Source organism: Piliocolobus tephrosceles, chromosome 6 (assembly GCF_002776525.5).
Source record: "Piliocolobus tephrosceles isolate RC106 chromosome 6, ASM277652v3, whole genome shotgun sequence".
NCBI classification, from domain to species: domain Eukaryota; kingdom Metazoa; phylum Chordata; class Mammalia; order Primates; family Cercopithecidae; genus Piliocolobus; species Piliocolobus tephrosceles.
In genome coordinates, this window is record NC_045439.1 from 149,534,887 (window position 1) to 149,548,127 (window position 13,241).

The 13,241-nt window shown below is 42.1% G+C and overlaps 1 long non-coding RNA gene across 1 annotated transcript; it reads left to right on the forward strand.

The window, feature by feature from the left end:
• The first annotated feature begins 222 nt into the window (after positions 1-222).
• LOC111554576 lies at positions 223-11,990 on the forward strand. The gene is made up of 2 exons (XR_002735278.1): positions 223-281; positions 11,542-11,990. It is a non-coding gene; the product is annotated as an uncharacterized LOC111554576 (long non-coding RNA).
• The last annotated feature ends 1,251 nt before the right edge of the window (positions 11,991-13,241 follow it).

The window sequence follows — 13,241 nt, forward strand, 5'->3', positions numbered from 1 at the left end:
TGATATGGTTTGGGCGTGTCCCAACCCAAATCTCAACTTGAATTGTATCTCCCAGAGTTTCCACATGTTGTGGGAGGGACCTAGGGGGAGGTAATTGAATCATGGGGTAACTGAATCTTTCCCGTGATGTTCTCATGACAGTGAATAAGTCTCACGAGATCTGATGGACTTATCAGGGGGTTCCACTCTTGCTTCTTCCTCATTTTCTCTTGCCACCGCCATGTAAGAAGTACCTTTCGCCTCCTGCCGTGATTCTGAGGCCTCCCCAGCCATGTGGAACTGTAAGTCCAATTAAACCTCTTTTTCTTCCCAGTATCAGGTATGTCTTTATTAGCAGTATGAAAAAGGACCAATGCAAGTACCCTTAATGTATAGTTATTTCATATTTAAAAAAAAGTAACACTCATTAGAAAAATAGGCAAAGGGCATAAGTAGCCATTTGAAAAAAGGAACAGAATGGACAAAATTATGAAAAATTCAATCCCTCTAGTAATAAATATAAATTAAAACCTCATTTTCCACCTAGCAGACTAACAAGGGTTTATATGTATGATTGTACTTTTGTTGGCGATAGTATGAGAAAATGGCACTTGCATACATATGTGCTATTTCTGGAAATTGGTGCAATGAATGATGTAATTGGCTTCTCTGGCAACAAATATCAAAAAAAAATTTTTTTAATGCACTTGTCTTTTAGCACAGCAATCTTAATTCTAGGAAGGTATCTGAGGGAACAGGCAAACAAATGTCCCTGACCCACCCCAAGAAGAAGTGTATCTATTGGCTGGGCGCGGTGGCTCACACCTGTAATCCCAGCACTTTGCAAGGCTGAGGTGGGCAGATCACAAGGTCAGGAGATCGAGAGCATCCTAGGTAACATGCTCAAACCCCCTCTCCACTAAAAATACAAAAATTAGCCGGGCATGGTGGTGGGCACCTGCAGTTCCAGCTACTCGGGAGGCTGAGGCAGCAGAATGGCATGAACCTGGGAGGCGGAGCTTGCAGTGAGCCGAGATCGCACCACTGCACTCCAGCCTGGGAGACAGGAAGAGAATCCATCACAACATTATCAAAAAAAAAAAAAAACAAACAAAAACAAACAAACAAACAAAAAACAGAATGAAGAAACTTTGGTCAATTAAATGATGGTGTTTTGTACAAAGCACTAACACCACCTACGTAGCACTTATAGAATGCCAGGCTCTGTTCTTAACTTTTTGCATCTATTAACTTATCTAGGCCTCCCAATAGATAGGTACTACAATTACTGTCAGCATTTCACAGATGATGAAACTGAGGAACAGAGAGGTTCGCTAACCAGGTCATAAAGCTAGTCAATGCAGAGCTAATATCTGCATCTAGGCGGTCTGGTCTGAGTCAGCTCTCTTAGACATACATTACACAACCTTTCATTGGATGTGTAAGCCTCTCTCTGCAGCTACTAAAATGACAAAATAGATTGTATTCACTATCATGAAAAATGTTCATAAGATATGCATGAGAAAAGTCAATTATGAAACATTAAGTACAGTATGCAACCATCATTTTAAAAGGAATTATATATACATAAGTATAAGAATATACAAAAAATGGCCAGGCACGGTGGCTCATGCCTGACATCCCAGCACTTTGTGAGGTTGAGGTGGGCGGATCACGAGCTCAGGAGTTTGAGACCAGCCTGACCAACATGGTGAAACCCCATCTCTACTAAAAATACAAAAAGTAGTCAGGCATGGTAGTGCATGCCTGTAATCCCAGTTACTCAGGAGGCTGAGGCAGGAGAATCACTTGAACCCAGGAGGCAGAGGTTGCAGTGAGCCAAGATCATGCCTCTGCACTCCAGCATAGTTGACAGACCGAGACTCCACCTCAAAAAAAATAAAAAAATAAAAAATGCATTAAAAATTTCCTCAAAAGATTAACAGTGTTGGGATTGTAGGAGAATTTTAGGATTTTGCTTCTTTTACATCTCTTCATTTGCTAAGTTTTCCACAATGATCATATAATTCTTGTAATATGAAATTTTAAATGAATAATTCTACTACCCAATCCTGCTTTCTCCTCTGTAATTCCACAAATGGTCTCAGGGACACTTCCTAATAAATATCCTGCAGACCGACCTTTATCTCAGACTCTGCTTCCCAGAGAATTCAGCCTCTGAAGCATCCCAACAGTGCCAAGAGTGGTCCAAGAAAGCAGGCAATGAAATGATGCTTAGAAACTGGCTCACTCACCATCTGGCTGGCAATGAAGACCCCATCACCGAAGGCAGCGGAGCACAGACAGCTCCTGTTCCAATTACTAAAACTTCCTTTATGGCGAATTAGAATGCTGCATAGGGAAAAGGGAATACGATAGCTGGTGCTATGTACTTAGTGTTAGAATAATATAGGGGAAAGAGTAATCTTCGAGAAGTGAGATAGGATGCTGTTGCTATACTCCATTGAAGTTTTACAGAAATAATTTAGCTCAAGAAAAGGCTCAGAGCAATTAATGGGCTACTGAAAGCCAGCGTTAAAGTCAGAGGGTCTTTAGGAAGGTAAAGAGGCTTCCCTCACCTGAAGAGAGAGGGCAGGAAAAGTTGAGGCCCAGCTACAGTCCCATGTCTTAATGGTGATTTTTGCCAGAACTCCAGTGAGGGTTAAAATTCTTAATCAAGGCAGATCTGTTATGTCAAGGTTAGGAATGTGGTTGGGGAAGAATGAATCCTGACCTGTGAGGTAGAATGGAATACATAGGTTGATTTTCCTCACACTCTTGAGTTCCCAGATTCCTCTAGATCTTTTCCATCTGAAGAAGAAAGTGAACCACCTCTCTCTGTTAAGAGCTAGGACCACTCCCTTACTTGAAGACAATGCAGAGTCCTCTATCTCCCCTCTGGGCCACTGGGCCTCTAACTGCATCTTCTAACTAGGAATAAATTGCAGCTTAACCCAGCTGTAGATGTGCTAGGCCCGACAAAGGAGAAAAGGGACTGCACCCCAAGGAGACTCACCTAGCATGTCCACACGTGGGACTGGATTCTGAGTTACTCGATCAAAGAGGCTAGAACATAACACTGAATAAGGAAAATGTTGACAAAAATAAGTCGAACTCTGTAAAATATTTGAAGGGATTCATTCTGAGCCAAATACAAGTGACAAAGGTTCAAGGCATAGTCTCATGAGGCCCTGAGAACATATGCCCAAGGTGGTTGGGTTACAGCTTGATTTTATACATTTTAGGGGGACACAAGGTACAGGCAGACATTCATCGATACATGTAAGGTGTACATTGGCTCAGTCTGGAAAGATGAGACAACTCAAAGTGGAGGCGGGGTGCTTCCAGGTCATAGGTGGATTCAAAGATTTTCTGAGTGGCAGTTGGTTGCAACAGTTATTAATCTAAAGACTTGGAATCAATAGAAAGGAGTGTCTGGGTTAAGATAAAGCGTTATGGAGACCAAGGTTCTTATTATGTAGATGAAGCCTCTAGGAAACAGGCTTCAGAGAGAATAGAGGGTAAATGTCTCTTGTCAGACCTAAAAAGCTGCTAGATTCTTAATCTCTCCTGGATCAGAAAAAGACCTTGAAAAGGAAAGGGATTCTCTACAAAATGTAGATTTTCCCCATAAGAGACAGCTGTGCATGGCCATTTCAAAATATGTCAAAGAAATATATTTTGGAGTAAAATATTTTGACTGCTTTCAAGGCCTGCTATCTGTCATGTGATGTTATCCTAAAGTCAAGTTGGAATTTAGTATCTTATTGCTACAGAGTCTGTTTTGTCAGTCTTAAGATCTCTGTTTCAATCTTAATGCTGGTCAGTTGTGCCTGAACTCCAAAGGGACAGGAGTGTCTAATGAGGCATGCCCAACTCTCCCTTTCCATAATGGTTTGAACTAGTTTTTCAGGTTTACTTGGGAATTCAATTGGCAGAGAGAAGGTACCCATTCAATCAATTGAGGGACTTATCATTTTATTTTTGGTTTATAAAAAGTTTGTTGGTTTAGGAGTATGTTTCTGAAATGCAGATTTTAACTTTCTACCAAGGACCCTAAGCAATGGTATGTTCTAGTCTCTAGGCTATTTCTTAGATGCATGGGAAAAGCAATGGTTCCCACTAAGGGAGGGTGAAATGCCAGAATTACTCTCGCAGCTGCTGGAATAAGGGATTGAAAGATTCACAGAAGTGGGCATGCTGGAGTAGATCTACCACGTGAAGCCAGGATACTCACCAAATAATTACAGTGCACAGGAAAGCCATAAGCAGTACACTGGTGAGAGGCACACCAGCATCACTAAAAAGCACAGTGATGCCTCTTCTTTGCAGGTCATTGGTGACTGTAGAAAAGGTGATGGCAGAACACAGAACTAAGCTAACTGATAGCAATAGAGATGATCACAACCACCCTGCTACCCAGTGGGGGTAGGGGGAGTACAGGACAGATGATGATGTGCAGCTGTCAAAAATCAGATAGATCTAATCGTCATGATGAGCAGCAAAGTTGGAGCAGTCCAGAGGGCCAGGCCAAGACAGCTATAGAAACAGTTAAGAAAACACAGCATTCCTAGGGGCAAAATAGATGGACAGTTAACAAAGAACTCTTCAATTTACCATCAAAATAAACCAAAAATGAATGATCAAGACACTGAAGGGGCTGGGCACAGTGACCCATGCCAGTAATCCCAACATTTTGGGAGGCTGAGGTGGATGGATCACTTGAGGCCAGGAGTTCAGGATGAGCATGGGTAACATACTAAGACCCTGTCTCTACAAAAAAATAAAATAAAATAAAAATAATAATAATACAAACACTAGCTGGGTATGGAGGTGCACACCTGTAGCCCCAGCTACTCGGGTGGCTGAGGCAGGAGGATTGCTTGAACCCAGTAGGTTGAGGCTGCAGTAAGCTGTGTGAGCAGCCTGGGTGAAATAATGAGACCCCGTGGAGAGACAGAGAGAGACAGAGAGAAGGAAGGAAGGAAGGAAGGAAGGAAGGAAGGAAGGAAGGAAGGAAGGAAGGGGAAAAAAAAGAAAACAAAAACAAAAACAAAACACCAGAGGGCAGTTGCCCCAATAAAAAAATCCATGATTTCCTGCCCAGTTACTGGAGCTAACCCAGGTTTTAGACTTGGAACCCAATGAGGGAAGGTGAAGCCAAGTTCCCAGAAGGAAGGACTTTCCAAAAGAGAATCTACAAATGGCCAATAAAAACATAGAAAGCTGTCAACATCAGTTGTCATCAGGAAAATACAAATTAAAACTGAGATGAGACACCATTCTCACTAAAGTTGCTAATATCAAAAAGACTAGCATTACCAAATGTTAGCCAAAACGCGGAACACTTGATTTAGGATCAAAACTCAAACTCATATTCATCAGGTATGAGTCCTTGCAGTGTCAAAGTATACATCAGAAACTAATACTGCCCTTCCCAAGACCTGAAGAAGTATGCAAAGGGTTCAGAATAGAAGCACCTGCTTCTGTGGCCTCTTTTTCATATATTAAAAAAAAGACTTTCATCTCTTTCTGGAAATATGTAACCTCTGAAAATATTTTGGTGGGTAGCCTTCTGGACTTTTTTTAATACTACACAAATTGTTTAGTAGCCTATTTTTTAGACCTAATTTTAGACTACAAAAATTGAGAAGGTGGCACAGAGGGTTCTCATGCCCCTCTCACCCAGTTTCCCCTATTATTAATATCTTACATTAGAATATTAAATATATTTGTCATAAATAATGAAGTAATATTAATACATTATTATTCATGAAAGATCATGTTTGTTTGTTTGTTTGTTTTTCATTCCAATTGCCTCAGTTTTTCCCTAATGTCCTTTTTGTATTTCAGAATTCCACTCAGGGTACATATGACATTTAGTTCTCATGTCTGCTCAGGCTCCTCTTAACTGTGGCAGTTTCTTAGACTTACCTTGTTTTTGATGACCTTGACAGTTTTAAGTACTGGTCAGGTGTATCAAAGGATGTGCCTCTAATGGAATTTGTCTATTGTTTTCTTGTGGTAAGACTGGGGTTATGGGGCTTTGCCGGCTTTTTTCTTTAATCAAGGATTTGGATCACTTGGGGGCTAAACTTTGAAAATGGTCCCAATTACTGACTGAAGAGAGAGTTCTTTCTGATCTCTGGAAAACCTGTCTCTTGCTGCTTTAGTGAGCTGAAATAACGTTCAAATTCCAAGTCAAAAATAATAGAAAAGAAAGTCTTCGAAATTTGCTTTTTAAAAAGACCTCCTCTTTGTACTGCAGAGCCTATAAAGAAACCTCTATGACCATGTGCTTTTATTTAATTAACATTTGTTTAAAAAGTACTGTTTGCCTGTATTCCGTGGGCATACAGGTCATATTTCAGTTCAGTAAAGAGATTTTTCAAATCACTTTATAATCGTTGTGTTTTAATGAAATTCTGAGGAGCAATTAGTTTTTATGAAGGTAATTGGCATTCAAACATCACTTGTGATTGAGATTTTGTTTTATTTTTCTTTCAGCACAAAAGTGGAAGTGCATGGTAGAGAAGAAAAATCAGTGCACGCTTAATTGGCTTTCAATAGAAAAGCAGGCAGCTGCTCTTCTTGATATATACATTTGTGGCACTTTTTTATCTTGTAAATATCTCAAGCTAAATAAATGAAAAGAAATTTTGAGGAAACAGTTTGCTGTATGAAAATCATGAGTTTTCTTTAAAGTACAACTTACATACAGTAAAATATACAAATTAGATATCAATTTGATGAATTTTATAAACGGTAAACCCATGTGTCTTCTATCCCAAACTAAATAAGGAACATTTCTATCATTGCAGAAAATTCCCTTATTCCCCTTTCCAGTGAATTTACCCTTCCTTCTCCCCCTCCCCAGAGAAATAACTTTCTGATTTTCATCACCAAAGGTTTGTTTTGCTTATTTTTGATTTCATATAAATGAATCAGACTGTAAGCTTTTGTGTCTAGTTTCTTTCAATTAATATAAGATACTGAGATTAACCAGCCATAACAGCATCAATGCGGAGCTCAAGAGACATAGCTCCACTGGCCTCTATGCCCAGCAGACCCATCTGTAACATTTTTTTACTTTTATTTTACTTTAGTTTTGAGACAGAGTCTCTCTCTGTCAGCCAGGCTGGAGTGCAGAGGCACAATCATGGCTCACTGCAGCCCCCACCTCCCAGGCTCAAGGGATCCTCCCACCTCAGCCTCCCAAGTAGCTGGGACTATAGGCACATGCCACCACACCTGGCTATTCTTTTGTTTTTTTTTTTTTTTCTGTAGAGACAGCTCTTACTGTTTTGCTGGGGCTGGTCTTGAATTCCTGGGCTCAAGAAATCCTCCTGCCTCAGCCTCCCAAAATGCTGGGATTACAGGCATGAGCCACTAGACCCAACCCATCTGTAATCTTCTGTTCATCCCAGATGACTTTCTTTAGCTGGGATACTGAAATCTAGGGCATCTCCGGAAGAAGGGTCTGGGAGACATTTAAGACTGAGTAACAGTTGAGAGAATTCAGGCCTGAAAACAGGTTTAGGAGAAGGAAAAGAGAAGAAAAAGGGAGACAAGTAATGGTCATACAATGTTAGGTCTGTCATCTGAAAGGGGAAACAGACTTTCTGTGTCTAATTCCAGAATTAGAACTCGTGGCTGGAAATTACTGGGAGGCAGTTTTCAGCTCTGTATAAAGAGGAACATCTTTAAACAACAGGTCACTGGGGTCCCCTGAATGGTAGTTAAGTTTCTCAACACAGGAATTGTACACAAAGAGGCTAATAGCCATTTGTCATGGATGCTGTTAAAGGAAATCCCCCATTAGGTAGGCGAGAACATCTTCCTATGTCTTGTGGCTTTCAGTTTAGACAAAGGTAGGCTTTACCTCCACTTTGTACTAGTTGGTCAGTGCTGGGTTTTTTTATCTTGTATATTTTACACTGGCAAGAAGGTCATATGATTTTCCCATGTACCTTAGAACCAGCTGCTGCCATGAACACTTATTAAGCCTAAGTATTCAGACCTCAGGATGAATTCTGTGTTTTCATTTTCTTTTTGAGATGGAGTCTTGCTCTGTTGCCCAAGCTGGAGTGCAGTGTGGCACAATCTCAGCTCACTGCAACCTCTGCCTCCCGGGTTCAACTGATTCTCCTGCCTCAGCCTCCTGAATAGCTGGGATTACAGGCACGCACCACCATGCCCGGCTAATTTTTGTAATTTTAGTAGAGACAGGGTTTCACCATGTTGGTCAGTCTGGCCTTGAACTCCTGACCTCGTGATCTGCTTGCCTCGGCCTCACCAAGTGCTAGGATTACAGGTGTGAGCCACCATGCCCAGCCTGTGTTCTCATTTTCCGAGCATTCACTATAAGAAAGAGTCCTTGCTCTGTCTTGCTCCCCAGTGACCCTATGGATAACCACAGGCAGCGTGAAGTCATCATCCCCCACAAACATGAACATGGCACCCACAAGGGCAGGTGCTACTGAAGGGTTTGCTCTGCCCTCCTTCAAGATTCAGTTTGCCATTGAAATTAAAACACAGCTCGGCAAATCTTTTGCAAGTCATCCTCAGTGAGTTGGATAAATGCAGAAGAGAAAGTAATGAGAAGAGAGGAAACGTTTATAAGAGAAACGACTGTCCCGCAGGTAGCCGAAAGGTCTCTCTAATCTATCTACATCTGTACCCACCTTTCCTTCTCCAATTTCCAGCCCATGGTCATTGAGCCTGGATTAGATATCTCAGTATGAACCCCACCCAAAGCAGCTGTCCTCAGGAGAAAAGAAAGCAGAGGAAATAAGTTGGTTATTCAGCAGATCCCAAGTTGACTTCTTTCACCTACAAATCCCAATTATTATTATTATTGTTATTATTTTTTGAAACAGGGTCTTACTCTGTCACTCAGGCTGGAGTGCTGCGGTATGATCTCAGCTAACCGCAACCTTTGCCTCCCAGGTTCAGGCAATTCTCCTTCCTCAGCCTCCCAAGTAGCTGAGATTACAGGCACCTGCCACCACGTCAAGCTAATTTTTGTATTTTTAGTAGAGACAGGGTTTTGCCATGTTGGTCAGGCTGGTCTCGAACTTTTGACCTAGGTGATCTGCCCGCCTTGGCCTCTTAAAGTGCTGGGATAACAGGCATGAGCCACCATGCCAAGCCCTAATCCCAATTTTAACAAGTATCTTCATTGCCTTCATAGTTTGTCCTTTGCATTTTTTCTCCTCCACCTACTTTTTAGCTTTAATCTATCACAAAAATGTTTCAAACATCTATATCATGCCTAGAACTTCCCTTCCCTTTCTCAAAGCCACCATCTCTGAGAAGCCGGTCCATGAACCTCACCCGCTTGCTTCACTCTCTGACTCCACCTCTCACAGTCTGTAAACAGCCAGGGCATGCCAGTGTGACCTCATTTACACATCGCCTTATACACATAGCAAAGTTGTTTGTAGGAATAAATGTTATGTTTCATAATACCTCAACTCAACAGAAATCTCATTTATTTTTTAATCTATGTACATTCAACAACGTGATGTTTATGGTGAAAGCAGAAAGGCCTCCCACATTGCAGCCCCAAGTGATTCATGGAGAGAAACCACTCCCAACAGCTGCCCCCTGGGAGGCTTGGTCAAGGCGGCTCTCCCGGTCAAGAAAGATCTCATGAGGCTTTTCTTCCACCCAGATATTTACATGAGGCTCTGCCCAGCCACACCGCTTCAGGAGACCAGATGGGTATGACAGAGCTAAAAGAGCACACGGATGAGCATGCAAAAGAGCTAACACAACCTTGACTTTTCAGAGCTGATTCTGCTTTCAGAGACCATCTAGTCAGCCCATTCACCCAGAGAGAGGAAATGGCATTCACCCAATGCCTCCCTGTTAGTAAGGGGGCAGAGCTGGGGCAGGAACTCACATTTCCCTATTTGTGATTAACTCATCTTATACGATGAGTTTACATGAACAAAGGTCATTGTATCGGTGGGAACTCGTGTAACACACAAACTGGGATTGACTTGGCCAATCACTACTGTCTGACATTGACTCCCTAAACCCCAGTTTTCTCTTCTGTGAAACGGGATAGTCACACCTACCTTATGGCATTTGTAAAGACGAAAAGGGCAGAGGGGATGGAGATGGCCTGCTGCCTATTGACATTAAAAGATTCCCTGCTCTTTTATTGCAACTCAGCCAGCCTCCAGCATTCATTTCAGGTCTGGTGTCTCCCTAAAACATACCAAAAATTGTCTCAAACATTTGAAATATGATTAGCTTTATGGGCAACATTAAAATCCTCCTCTTTAAAGTGAATATTTTTCACATTATCTTTCTGCATTGTCTGGGCTAGAGTCAAAGTCAGAGGACATTTTTGAAAGTGTTTTGTGACTCAGCTGCTGTTTGAAACATCTGGGGCTTATTTTTCACCTTTGAAGAACACAGTGCCTCTTACGTTTACCTCTTGTAGAGCATCAAATACACTGGCACATTGGCTAAGGTAACACACATGCAAAAAAAAATTGAGTAAATGATGCCTGGATGGAAACTTCTCCCCGAGAATCTCTTACTTTAGTTTCCAAACATACTCATAGAGGATAAAGGCCCTGCCAGCACTGGGAGGGAACGACAGACAGGGAGGGAGAGAGTACTCTTCCTTTGTAGGAGGTGGGGAACAATGAGACTCAGCGAGATATAGAGTAATCATGCTTTGGGTTGGGGAAATGGGCCCAGAGCATAGCCAGGGCTTCACGACATTCCCATATGTTCCCTGGCTGAGAGGTGACTTGGAGAGGCAGGAGTTGTGGAGGAGGTGAGGCCATCCACTATTGACCTAATCTGCCATCAGGCAAGGCCACGTAAGTGGGCCTGCTGTTCTCCACACCCCCGCTCCCCAACAAGCACACAACCATACTCACACCCCGAAGCTGCAGCCTGTTCTCTCAGGACTTCCCCTTCAAAGCTGCCTTAGTGCTCTTCGTAACCTGATTTCAGTTCTAGAAAACATGCTGTAGGGGAGGAAACACCCAGAGAAATCTGTCCCAGCTCTGTATCACCACCCCTCTCACTCCAGATGGTTCTAGTTGCAAAAGTTTACATTCTGAGCTTTCAGATACGACTGTGCTCCATATCCCCTCCACCCATAGACCTTCAGAAATATCCCACTGTCTGATCAGGGAAACCTCCCATTTGTGTGCTCATGTACTCCCAGATTAGGACTATTTCCTTTGTCATGGTATCCTGCACACGTTATCACTTTTTAATCCTGACCCTAAGAAACATGTACTCTTATCCTGGTTCAAGGGAGGGAAGACGGAGACTTTAGGGAGATGACTCTCTCAGTACAAAAGCAGAATTCTAACCAGGTGTGTCTCTATAATGCTGCTCATTCTACAATTAATTTCTCCCTAAACTGAATTCTCAAAAGGAATTTTAATTTTTTCTCTTAGGAAAATGAATCGATGCCCCAAAATTATTTTTAAAGCAATACAATGACATTCTTGGTTGCATATACAAAATCGATTGCCATTTTTTTTTTACCAACATAATCCCCACTTTGATTTTTGTTCCACACAGCCCATGTCTCAGAGATGCTGATCACACCCTCAGATCCAGAATGGGACAGACTGGCATATGAATATCACTTTCCTCTTGGCAGTGATTGGTTCAGAAATGGGCATATGAGCCAATTCTGGTCAATAAGCCTAGAGAATAGATTTGATAATGTCTTCTGAAGCTTCTTTCTCAGTTTTAAGAAAGAACCACAAATAGTAGTCTCTCTCTCACTGAATGTGAGTAAGAAAGAAAGCAGCCACAATGACTACGGATAGCCATCCCACCGTAAGAAGAACCAGACTCAGGATGAAGCCAACCAGCCAACCCTGGGAATGTCTAATGAGAATAATGAGACATCACTTAATGACATCACTAAGACATTGGCTCAACCAACCCTGAAGGCCACCCCCCACCTCTGGACTTCCTGCCTTATAGGCAAATAAATGTCATATGACATTAACTGATTTGAATTAGGTTTTCTGTTTTTCACAGCTGAAAGCATCTTTAACTGATGCTGGGATTCACCACATTTCCTGCATCTGCAGAACTATGCAATCATCATTCACATCTTAAATAATGGTCTGCAGGTAGCACACACTCCTTAATCAACAAACAAAATACAGGCTTTGCATGCGGTGAGTTCTGTGTGGTGCCATAAAGATGGTCACACATTCTTTGTCATTGGGAGGCCATTGAGAGTTGACATCAGTTTCCCCTTCTCTTGAATCTGGGCTGGACTTGTGGTTATTTTGACCAGTAGAATGCAGTTGAAGTGACACTTAGTAATCTCCAAGGCTGACCCTTAAGAGATAGTTCAGCTTTGCTATATGACTGGCAACACTCTTTCTTGAAACACAGCCACGATGTAAGACATCTACCTACCCCGTGGCCACCATTCTGTGAAGAGCCCACACTAGCCATGATGAGAGAGACAGAAAGAGGGTGGCGGTGGGGGGCCTGCGGAATAGCACTGAGGTACCAGATGTGATAACACCTTTGAAATGTAGCCAAGTGAAACCAGCAGAAGCAATGTAGAACTAAATGACTGCTTAGTAGAGCCCTCCCCAAATTCATGACGTGCAAATAAAATGGTGGTTGTTTTAAGCCACTAAATTGTGTGGTAGTTTGTTATCTAACAATAGATAACTGGAACCGGAAGAAAACATAGAAACCTCTTTTTCAAAAGCTTCAATAGCAGTAGAAAAGCAAAAGCTTTCTGTGAACGTTCGTCTAAATACAAACTTCATTATCCAGCACACTCTCCTTCAAGTGCCTCAGTTAATCCCAGTTTTAAGGATGTGTGGCCATGTTACAAGCTGCATATACACTGCACTCGAGTGTCTATAAAGATGATGCTGCTTTATCCCATTCCTTTCTGTTTTTCCTTACCACAGTTAGATCTCAGGTTCTTATCAAAGTTTTTAAAAGGTCAAACACATTGGCTCATGCCTGTAATCCCAACACTTTGGGAGGCTAAGGCAGGCATATCGCTTGAGCTCAGGAGGTCAAGACCACCCTGGGCAACCTGGTGAAACCCATCTTTACAAAAAAATACAAAAATTAGCCAGTGTGGTGGTGCACGCCTGTAGTCCCAGCTACTTAGGAGGCTGAGGTGGGAAGATGGTTTGAGCCCAGGAGGTGGAGGTTGCAGTGAGCCAAGATCATACCACTGCACTGCAACCTAGACAATAGAATGAGACTCTGACTCAAAAGAAAAAAAA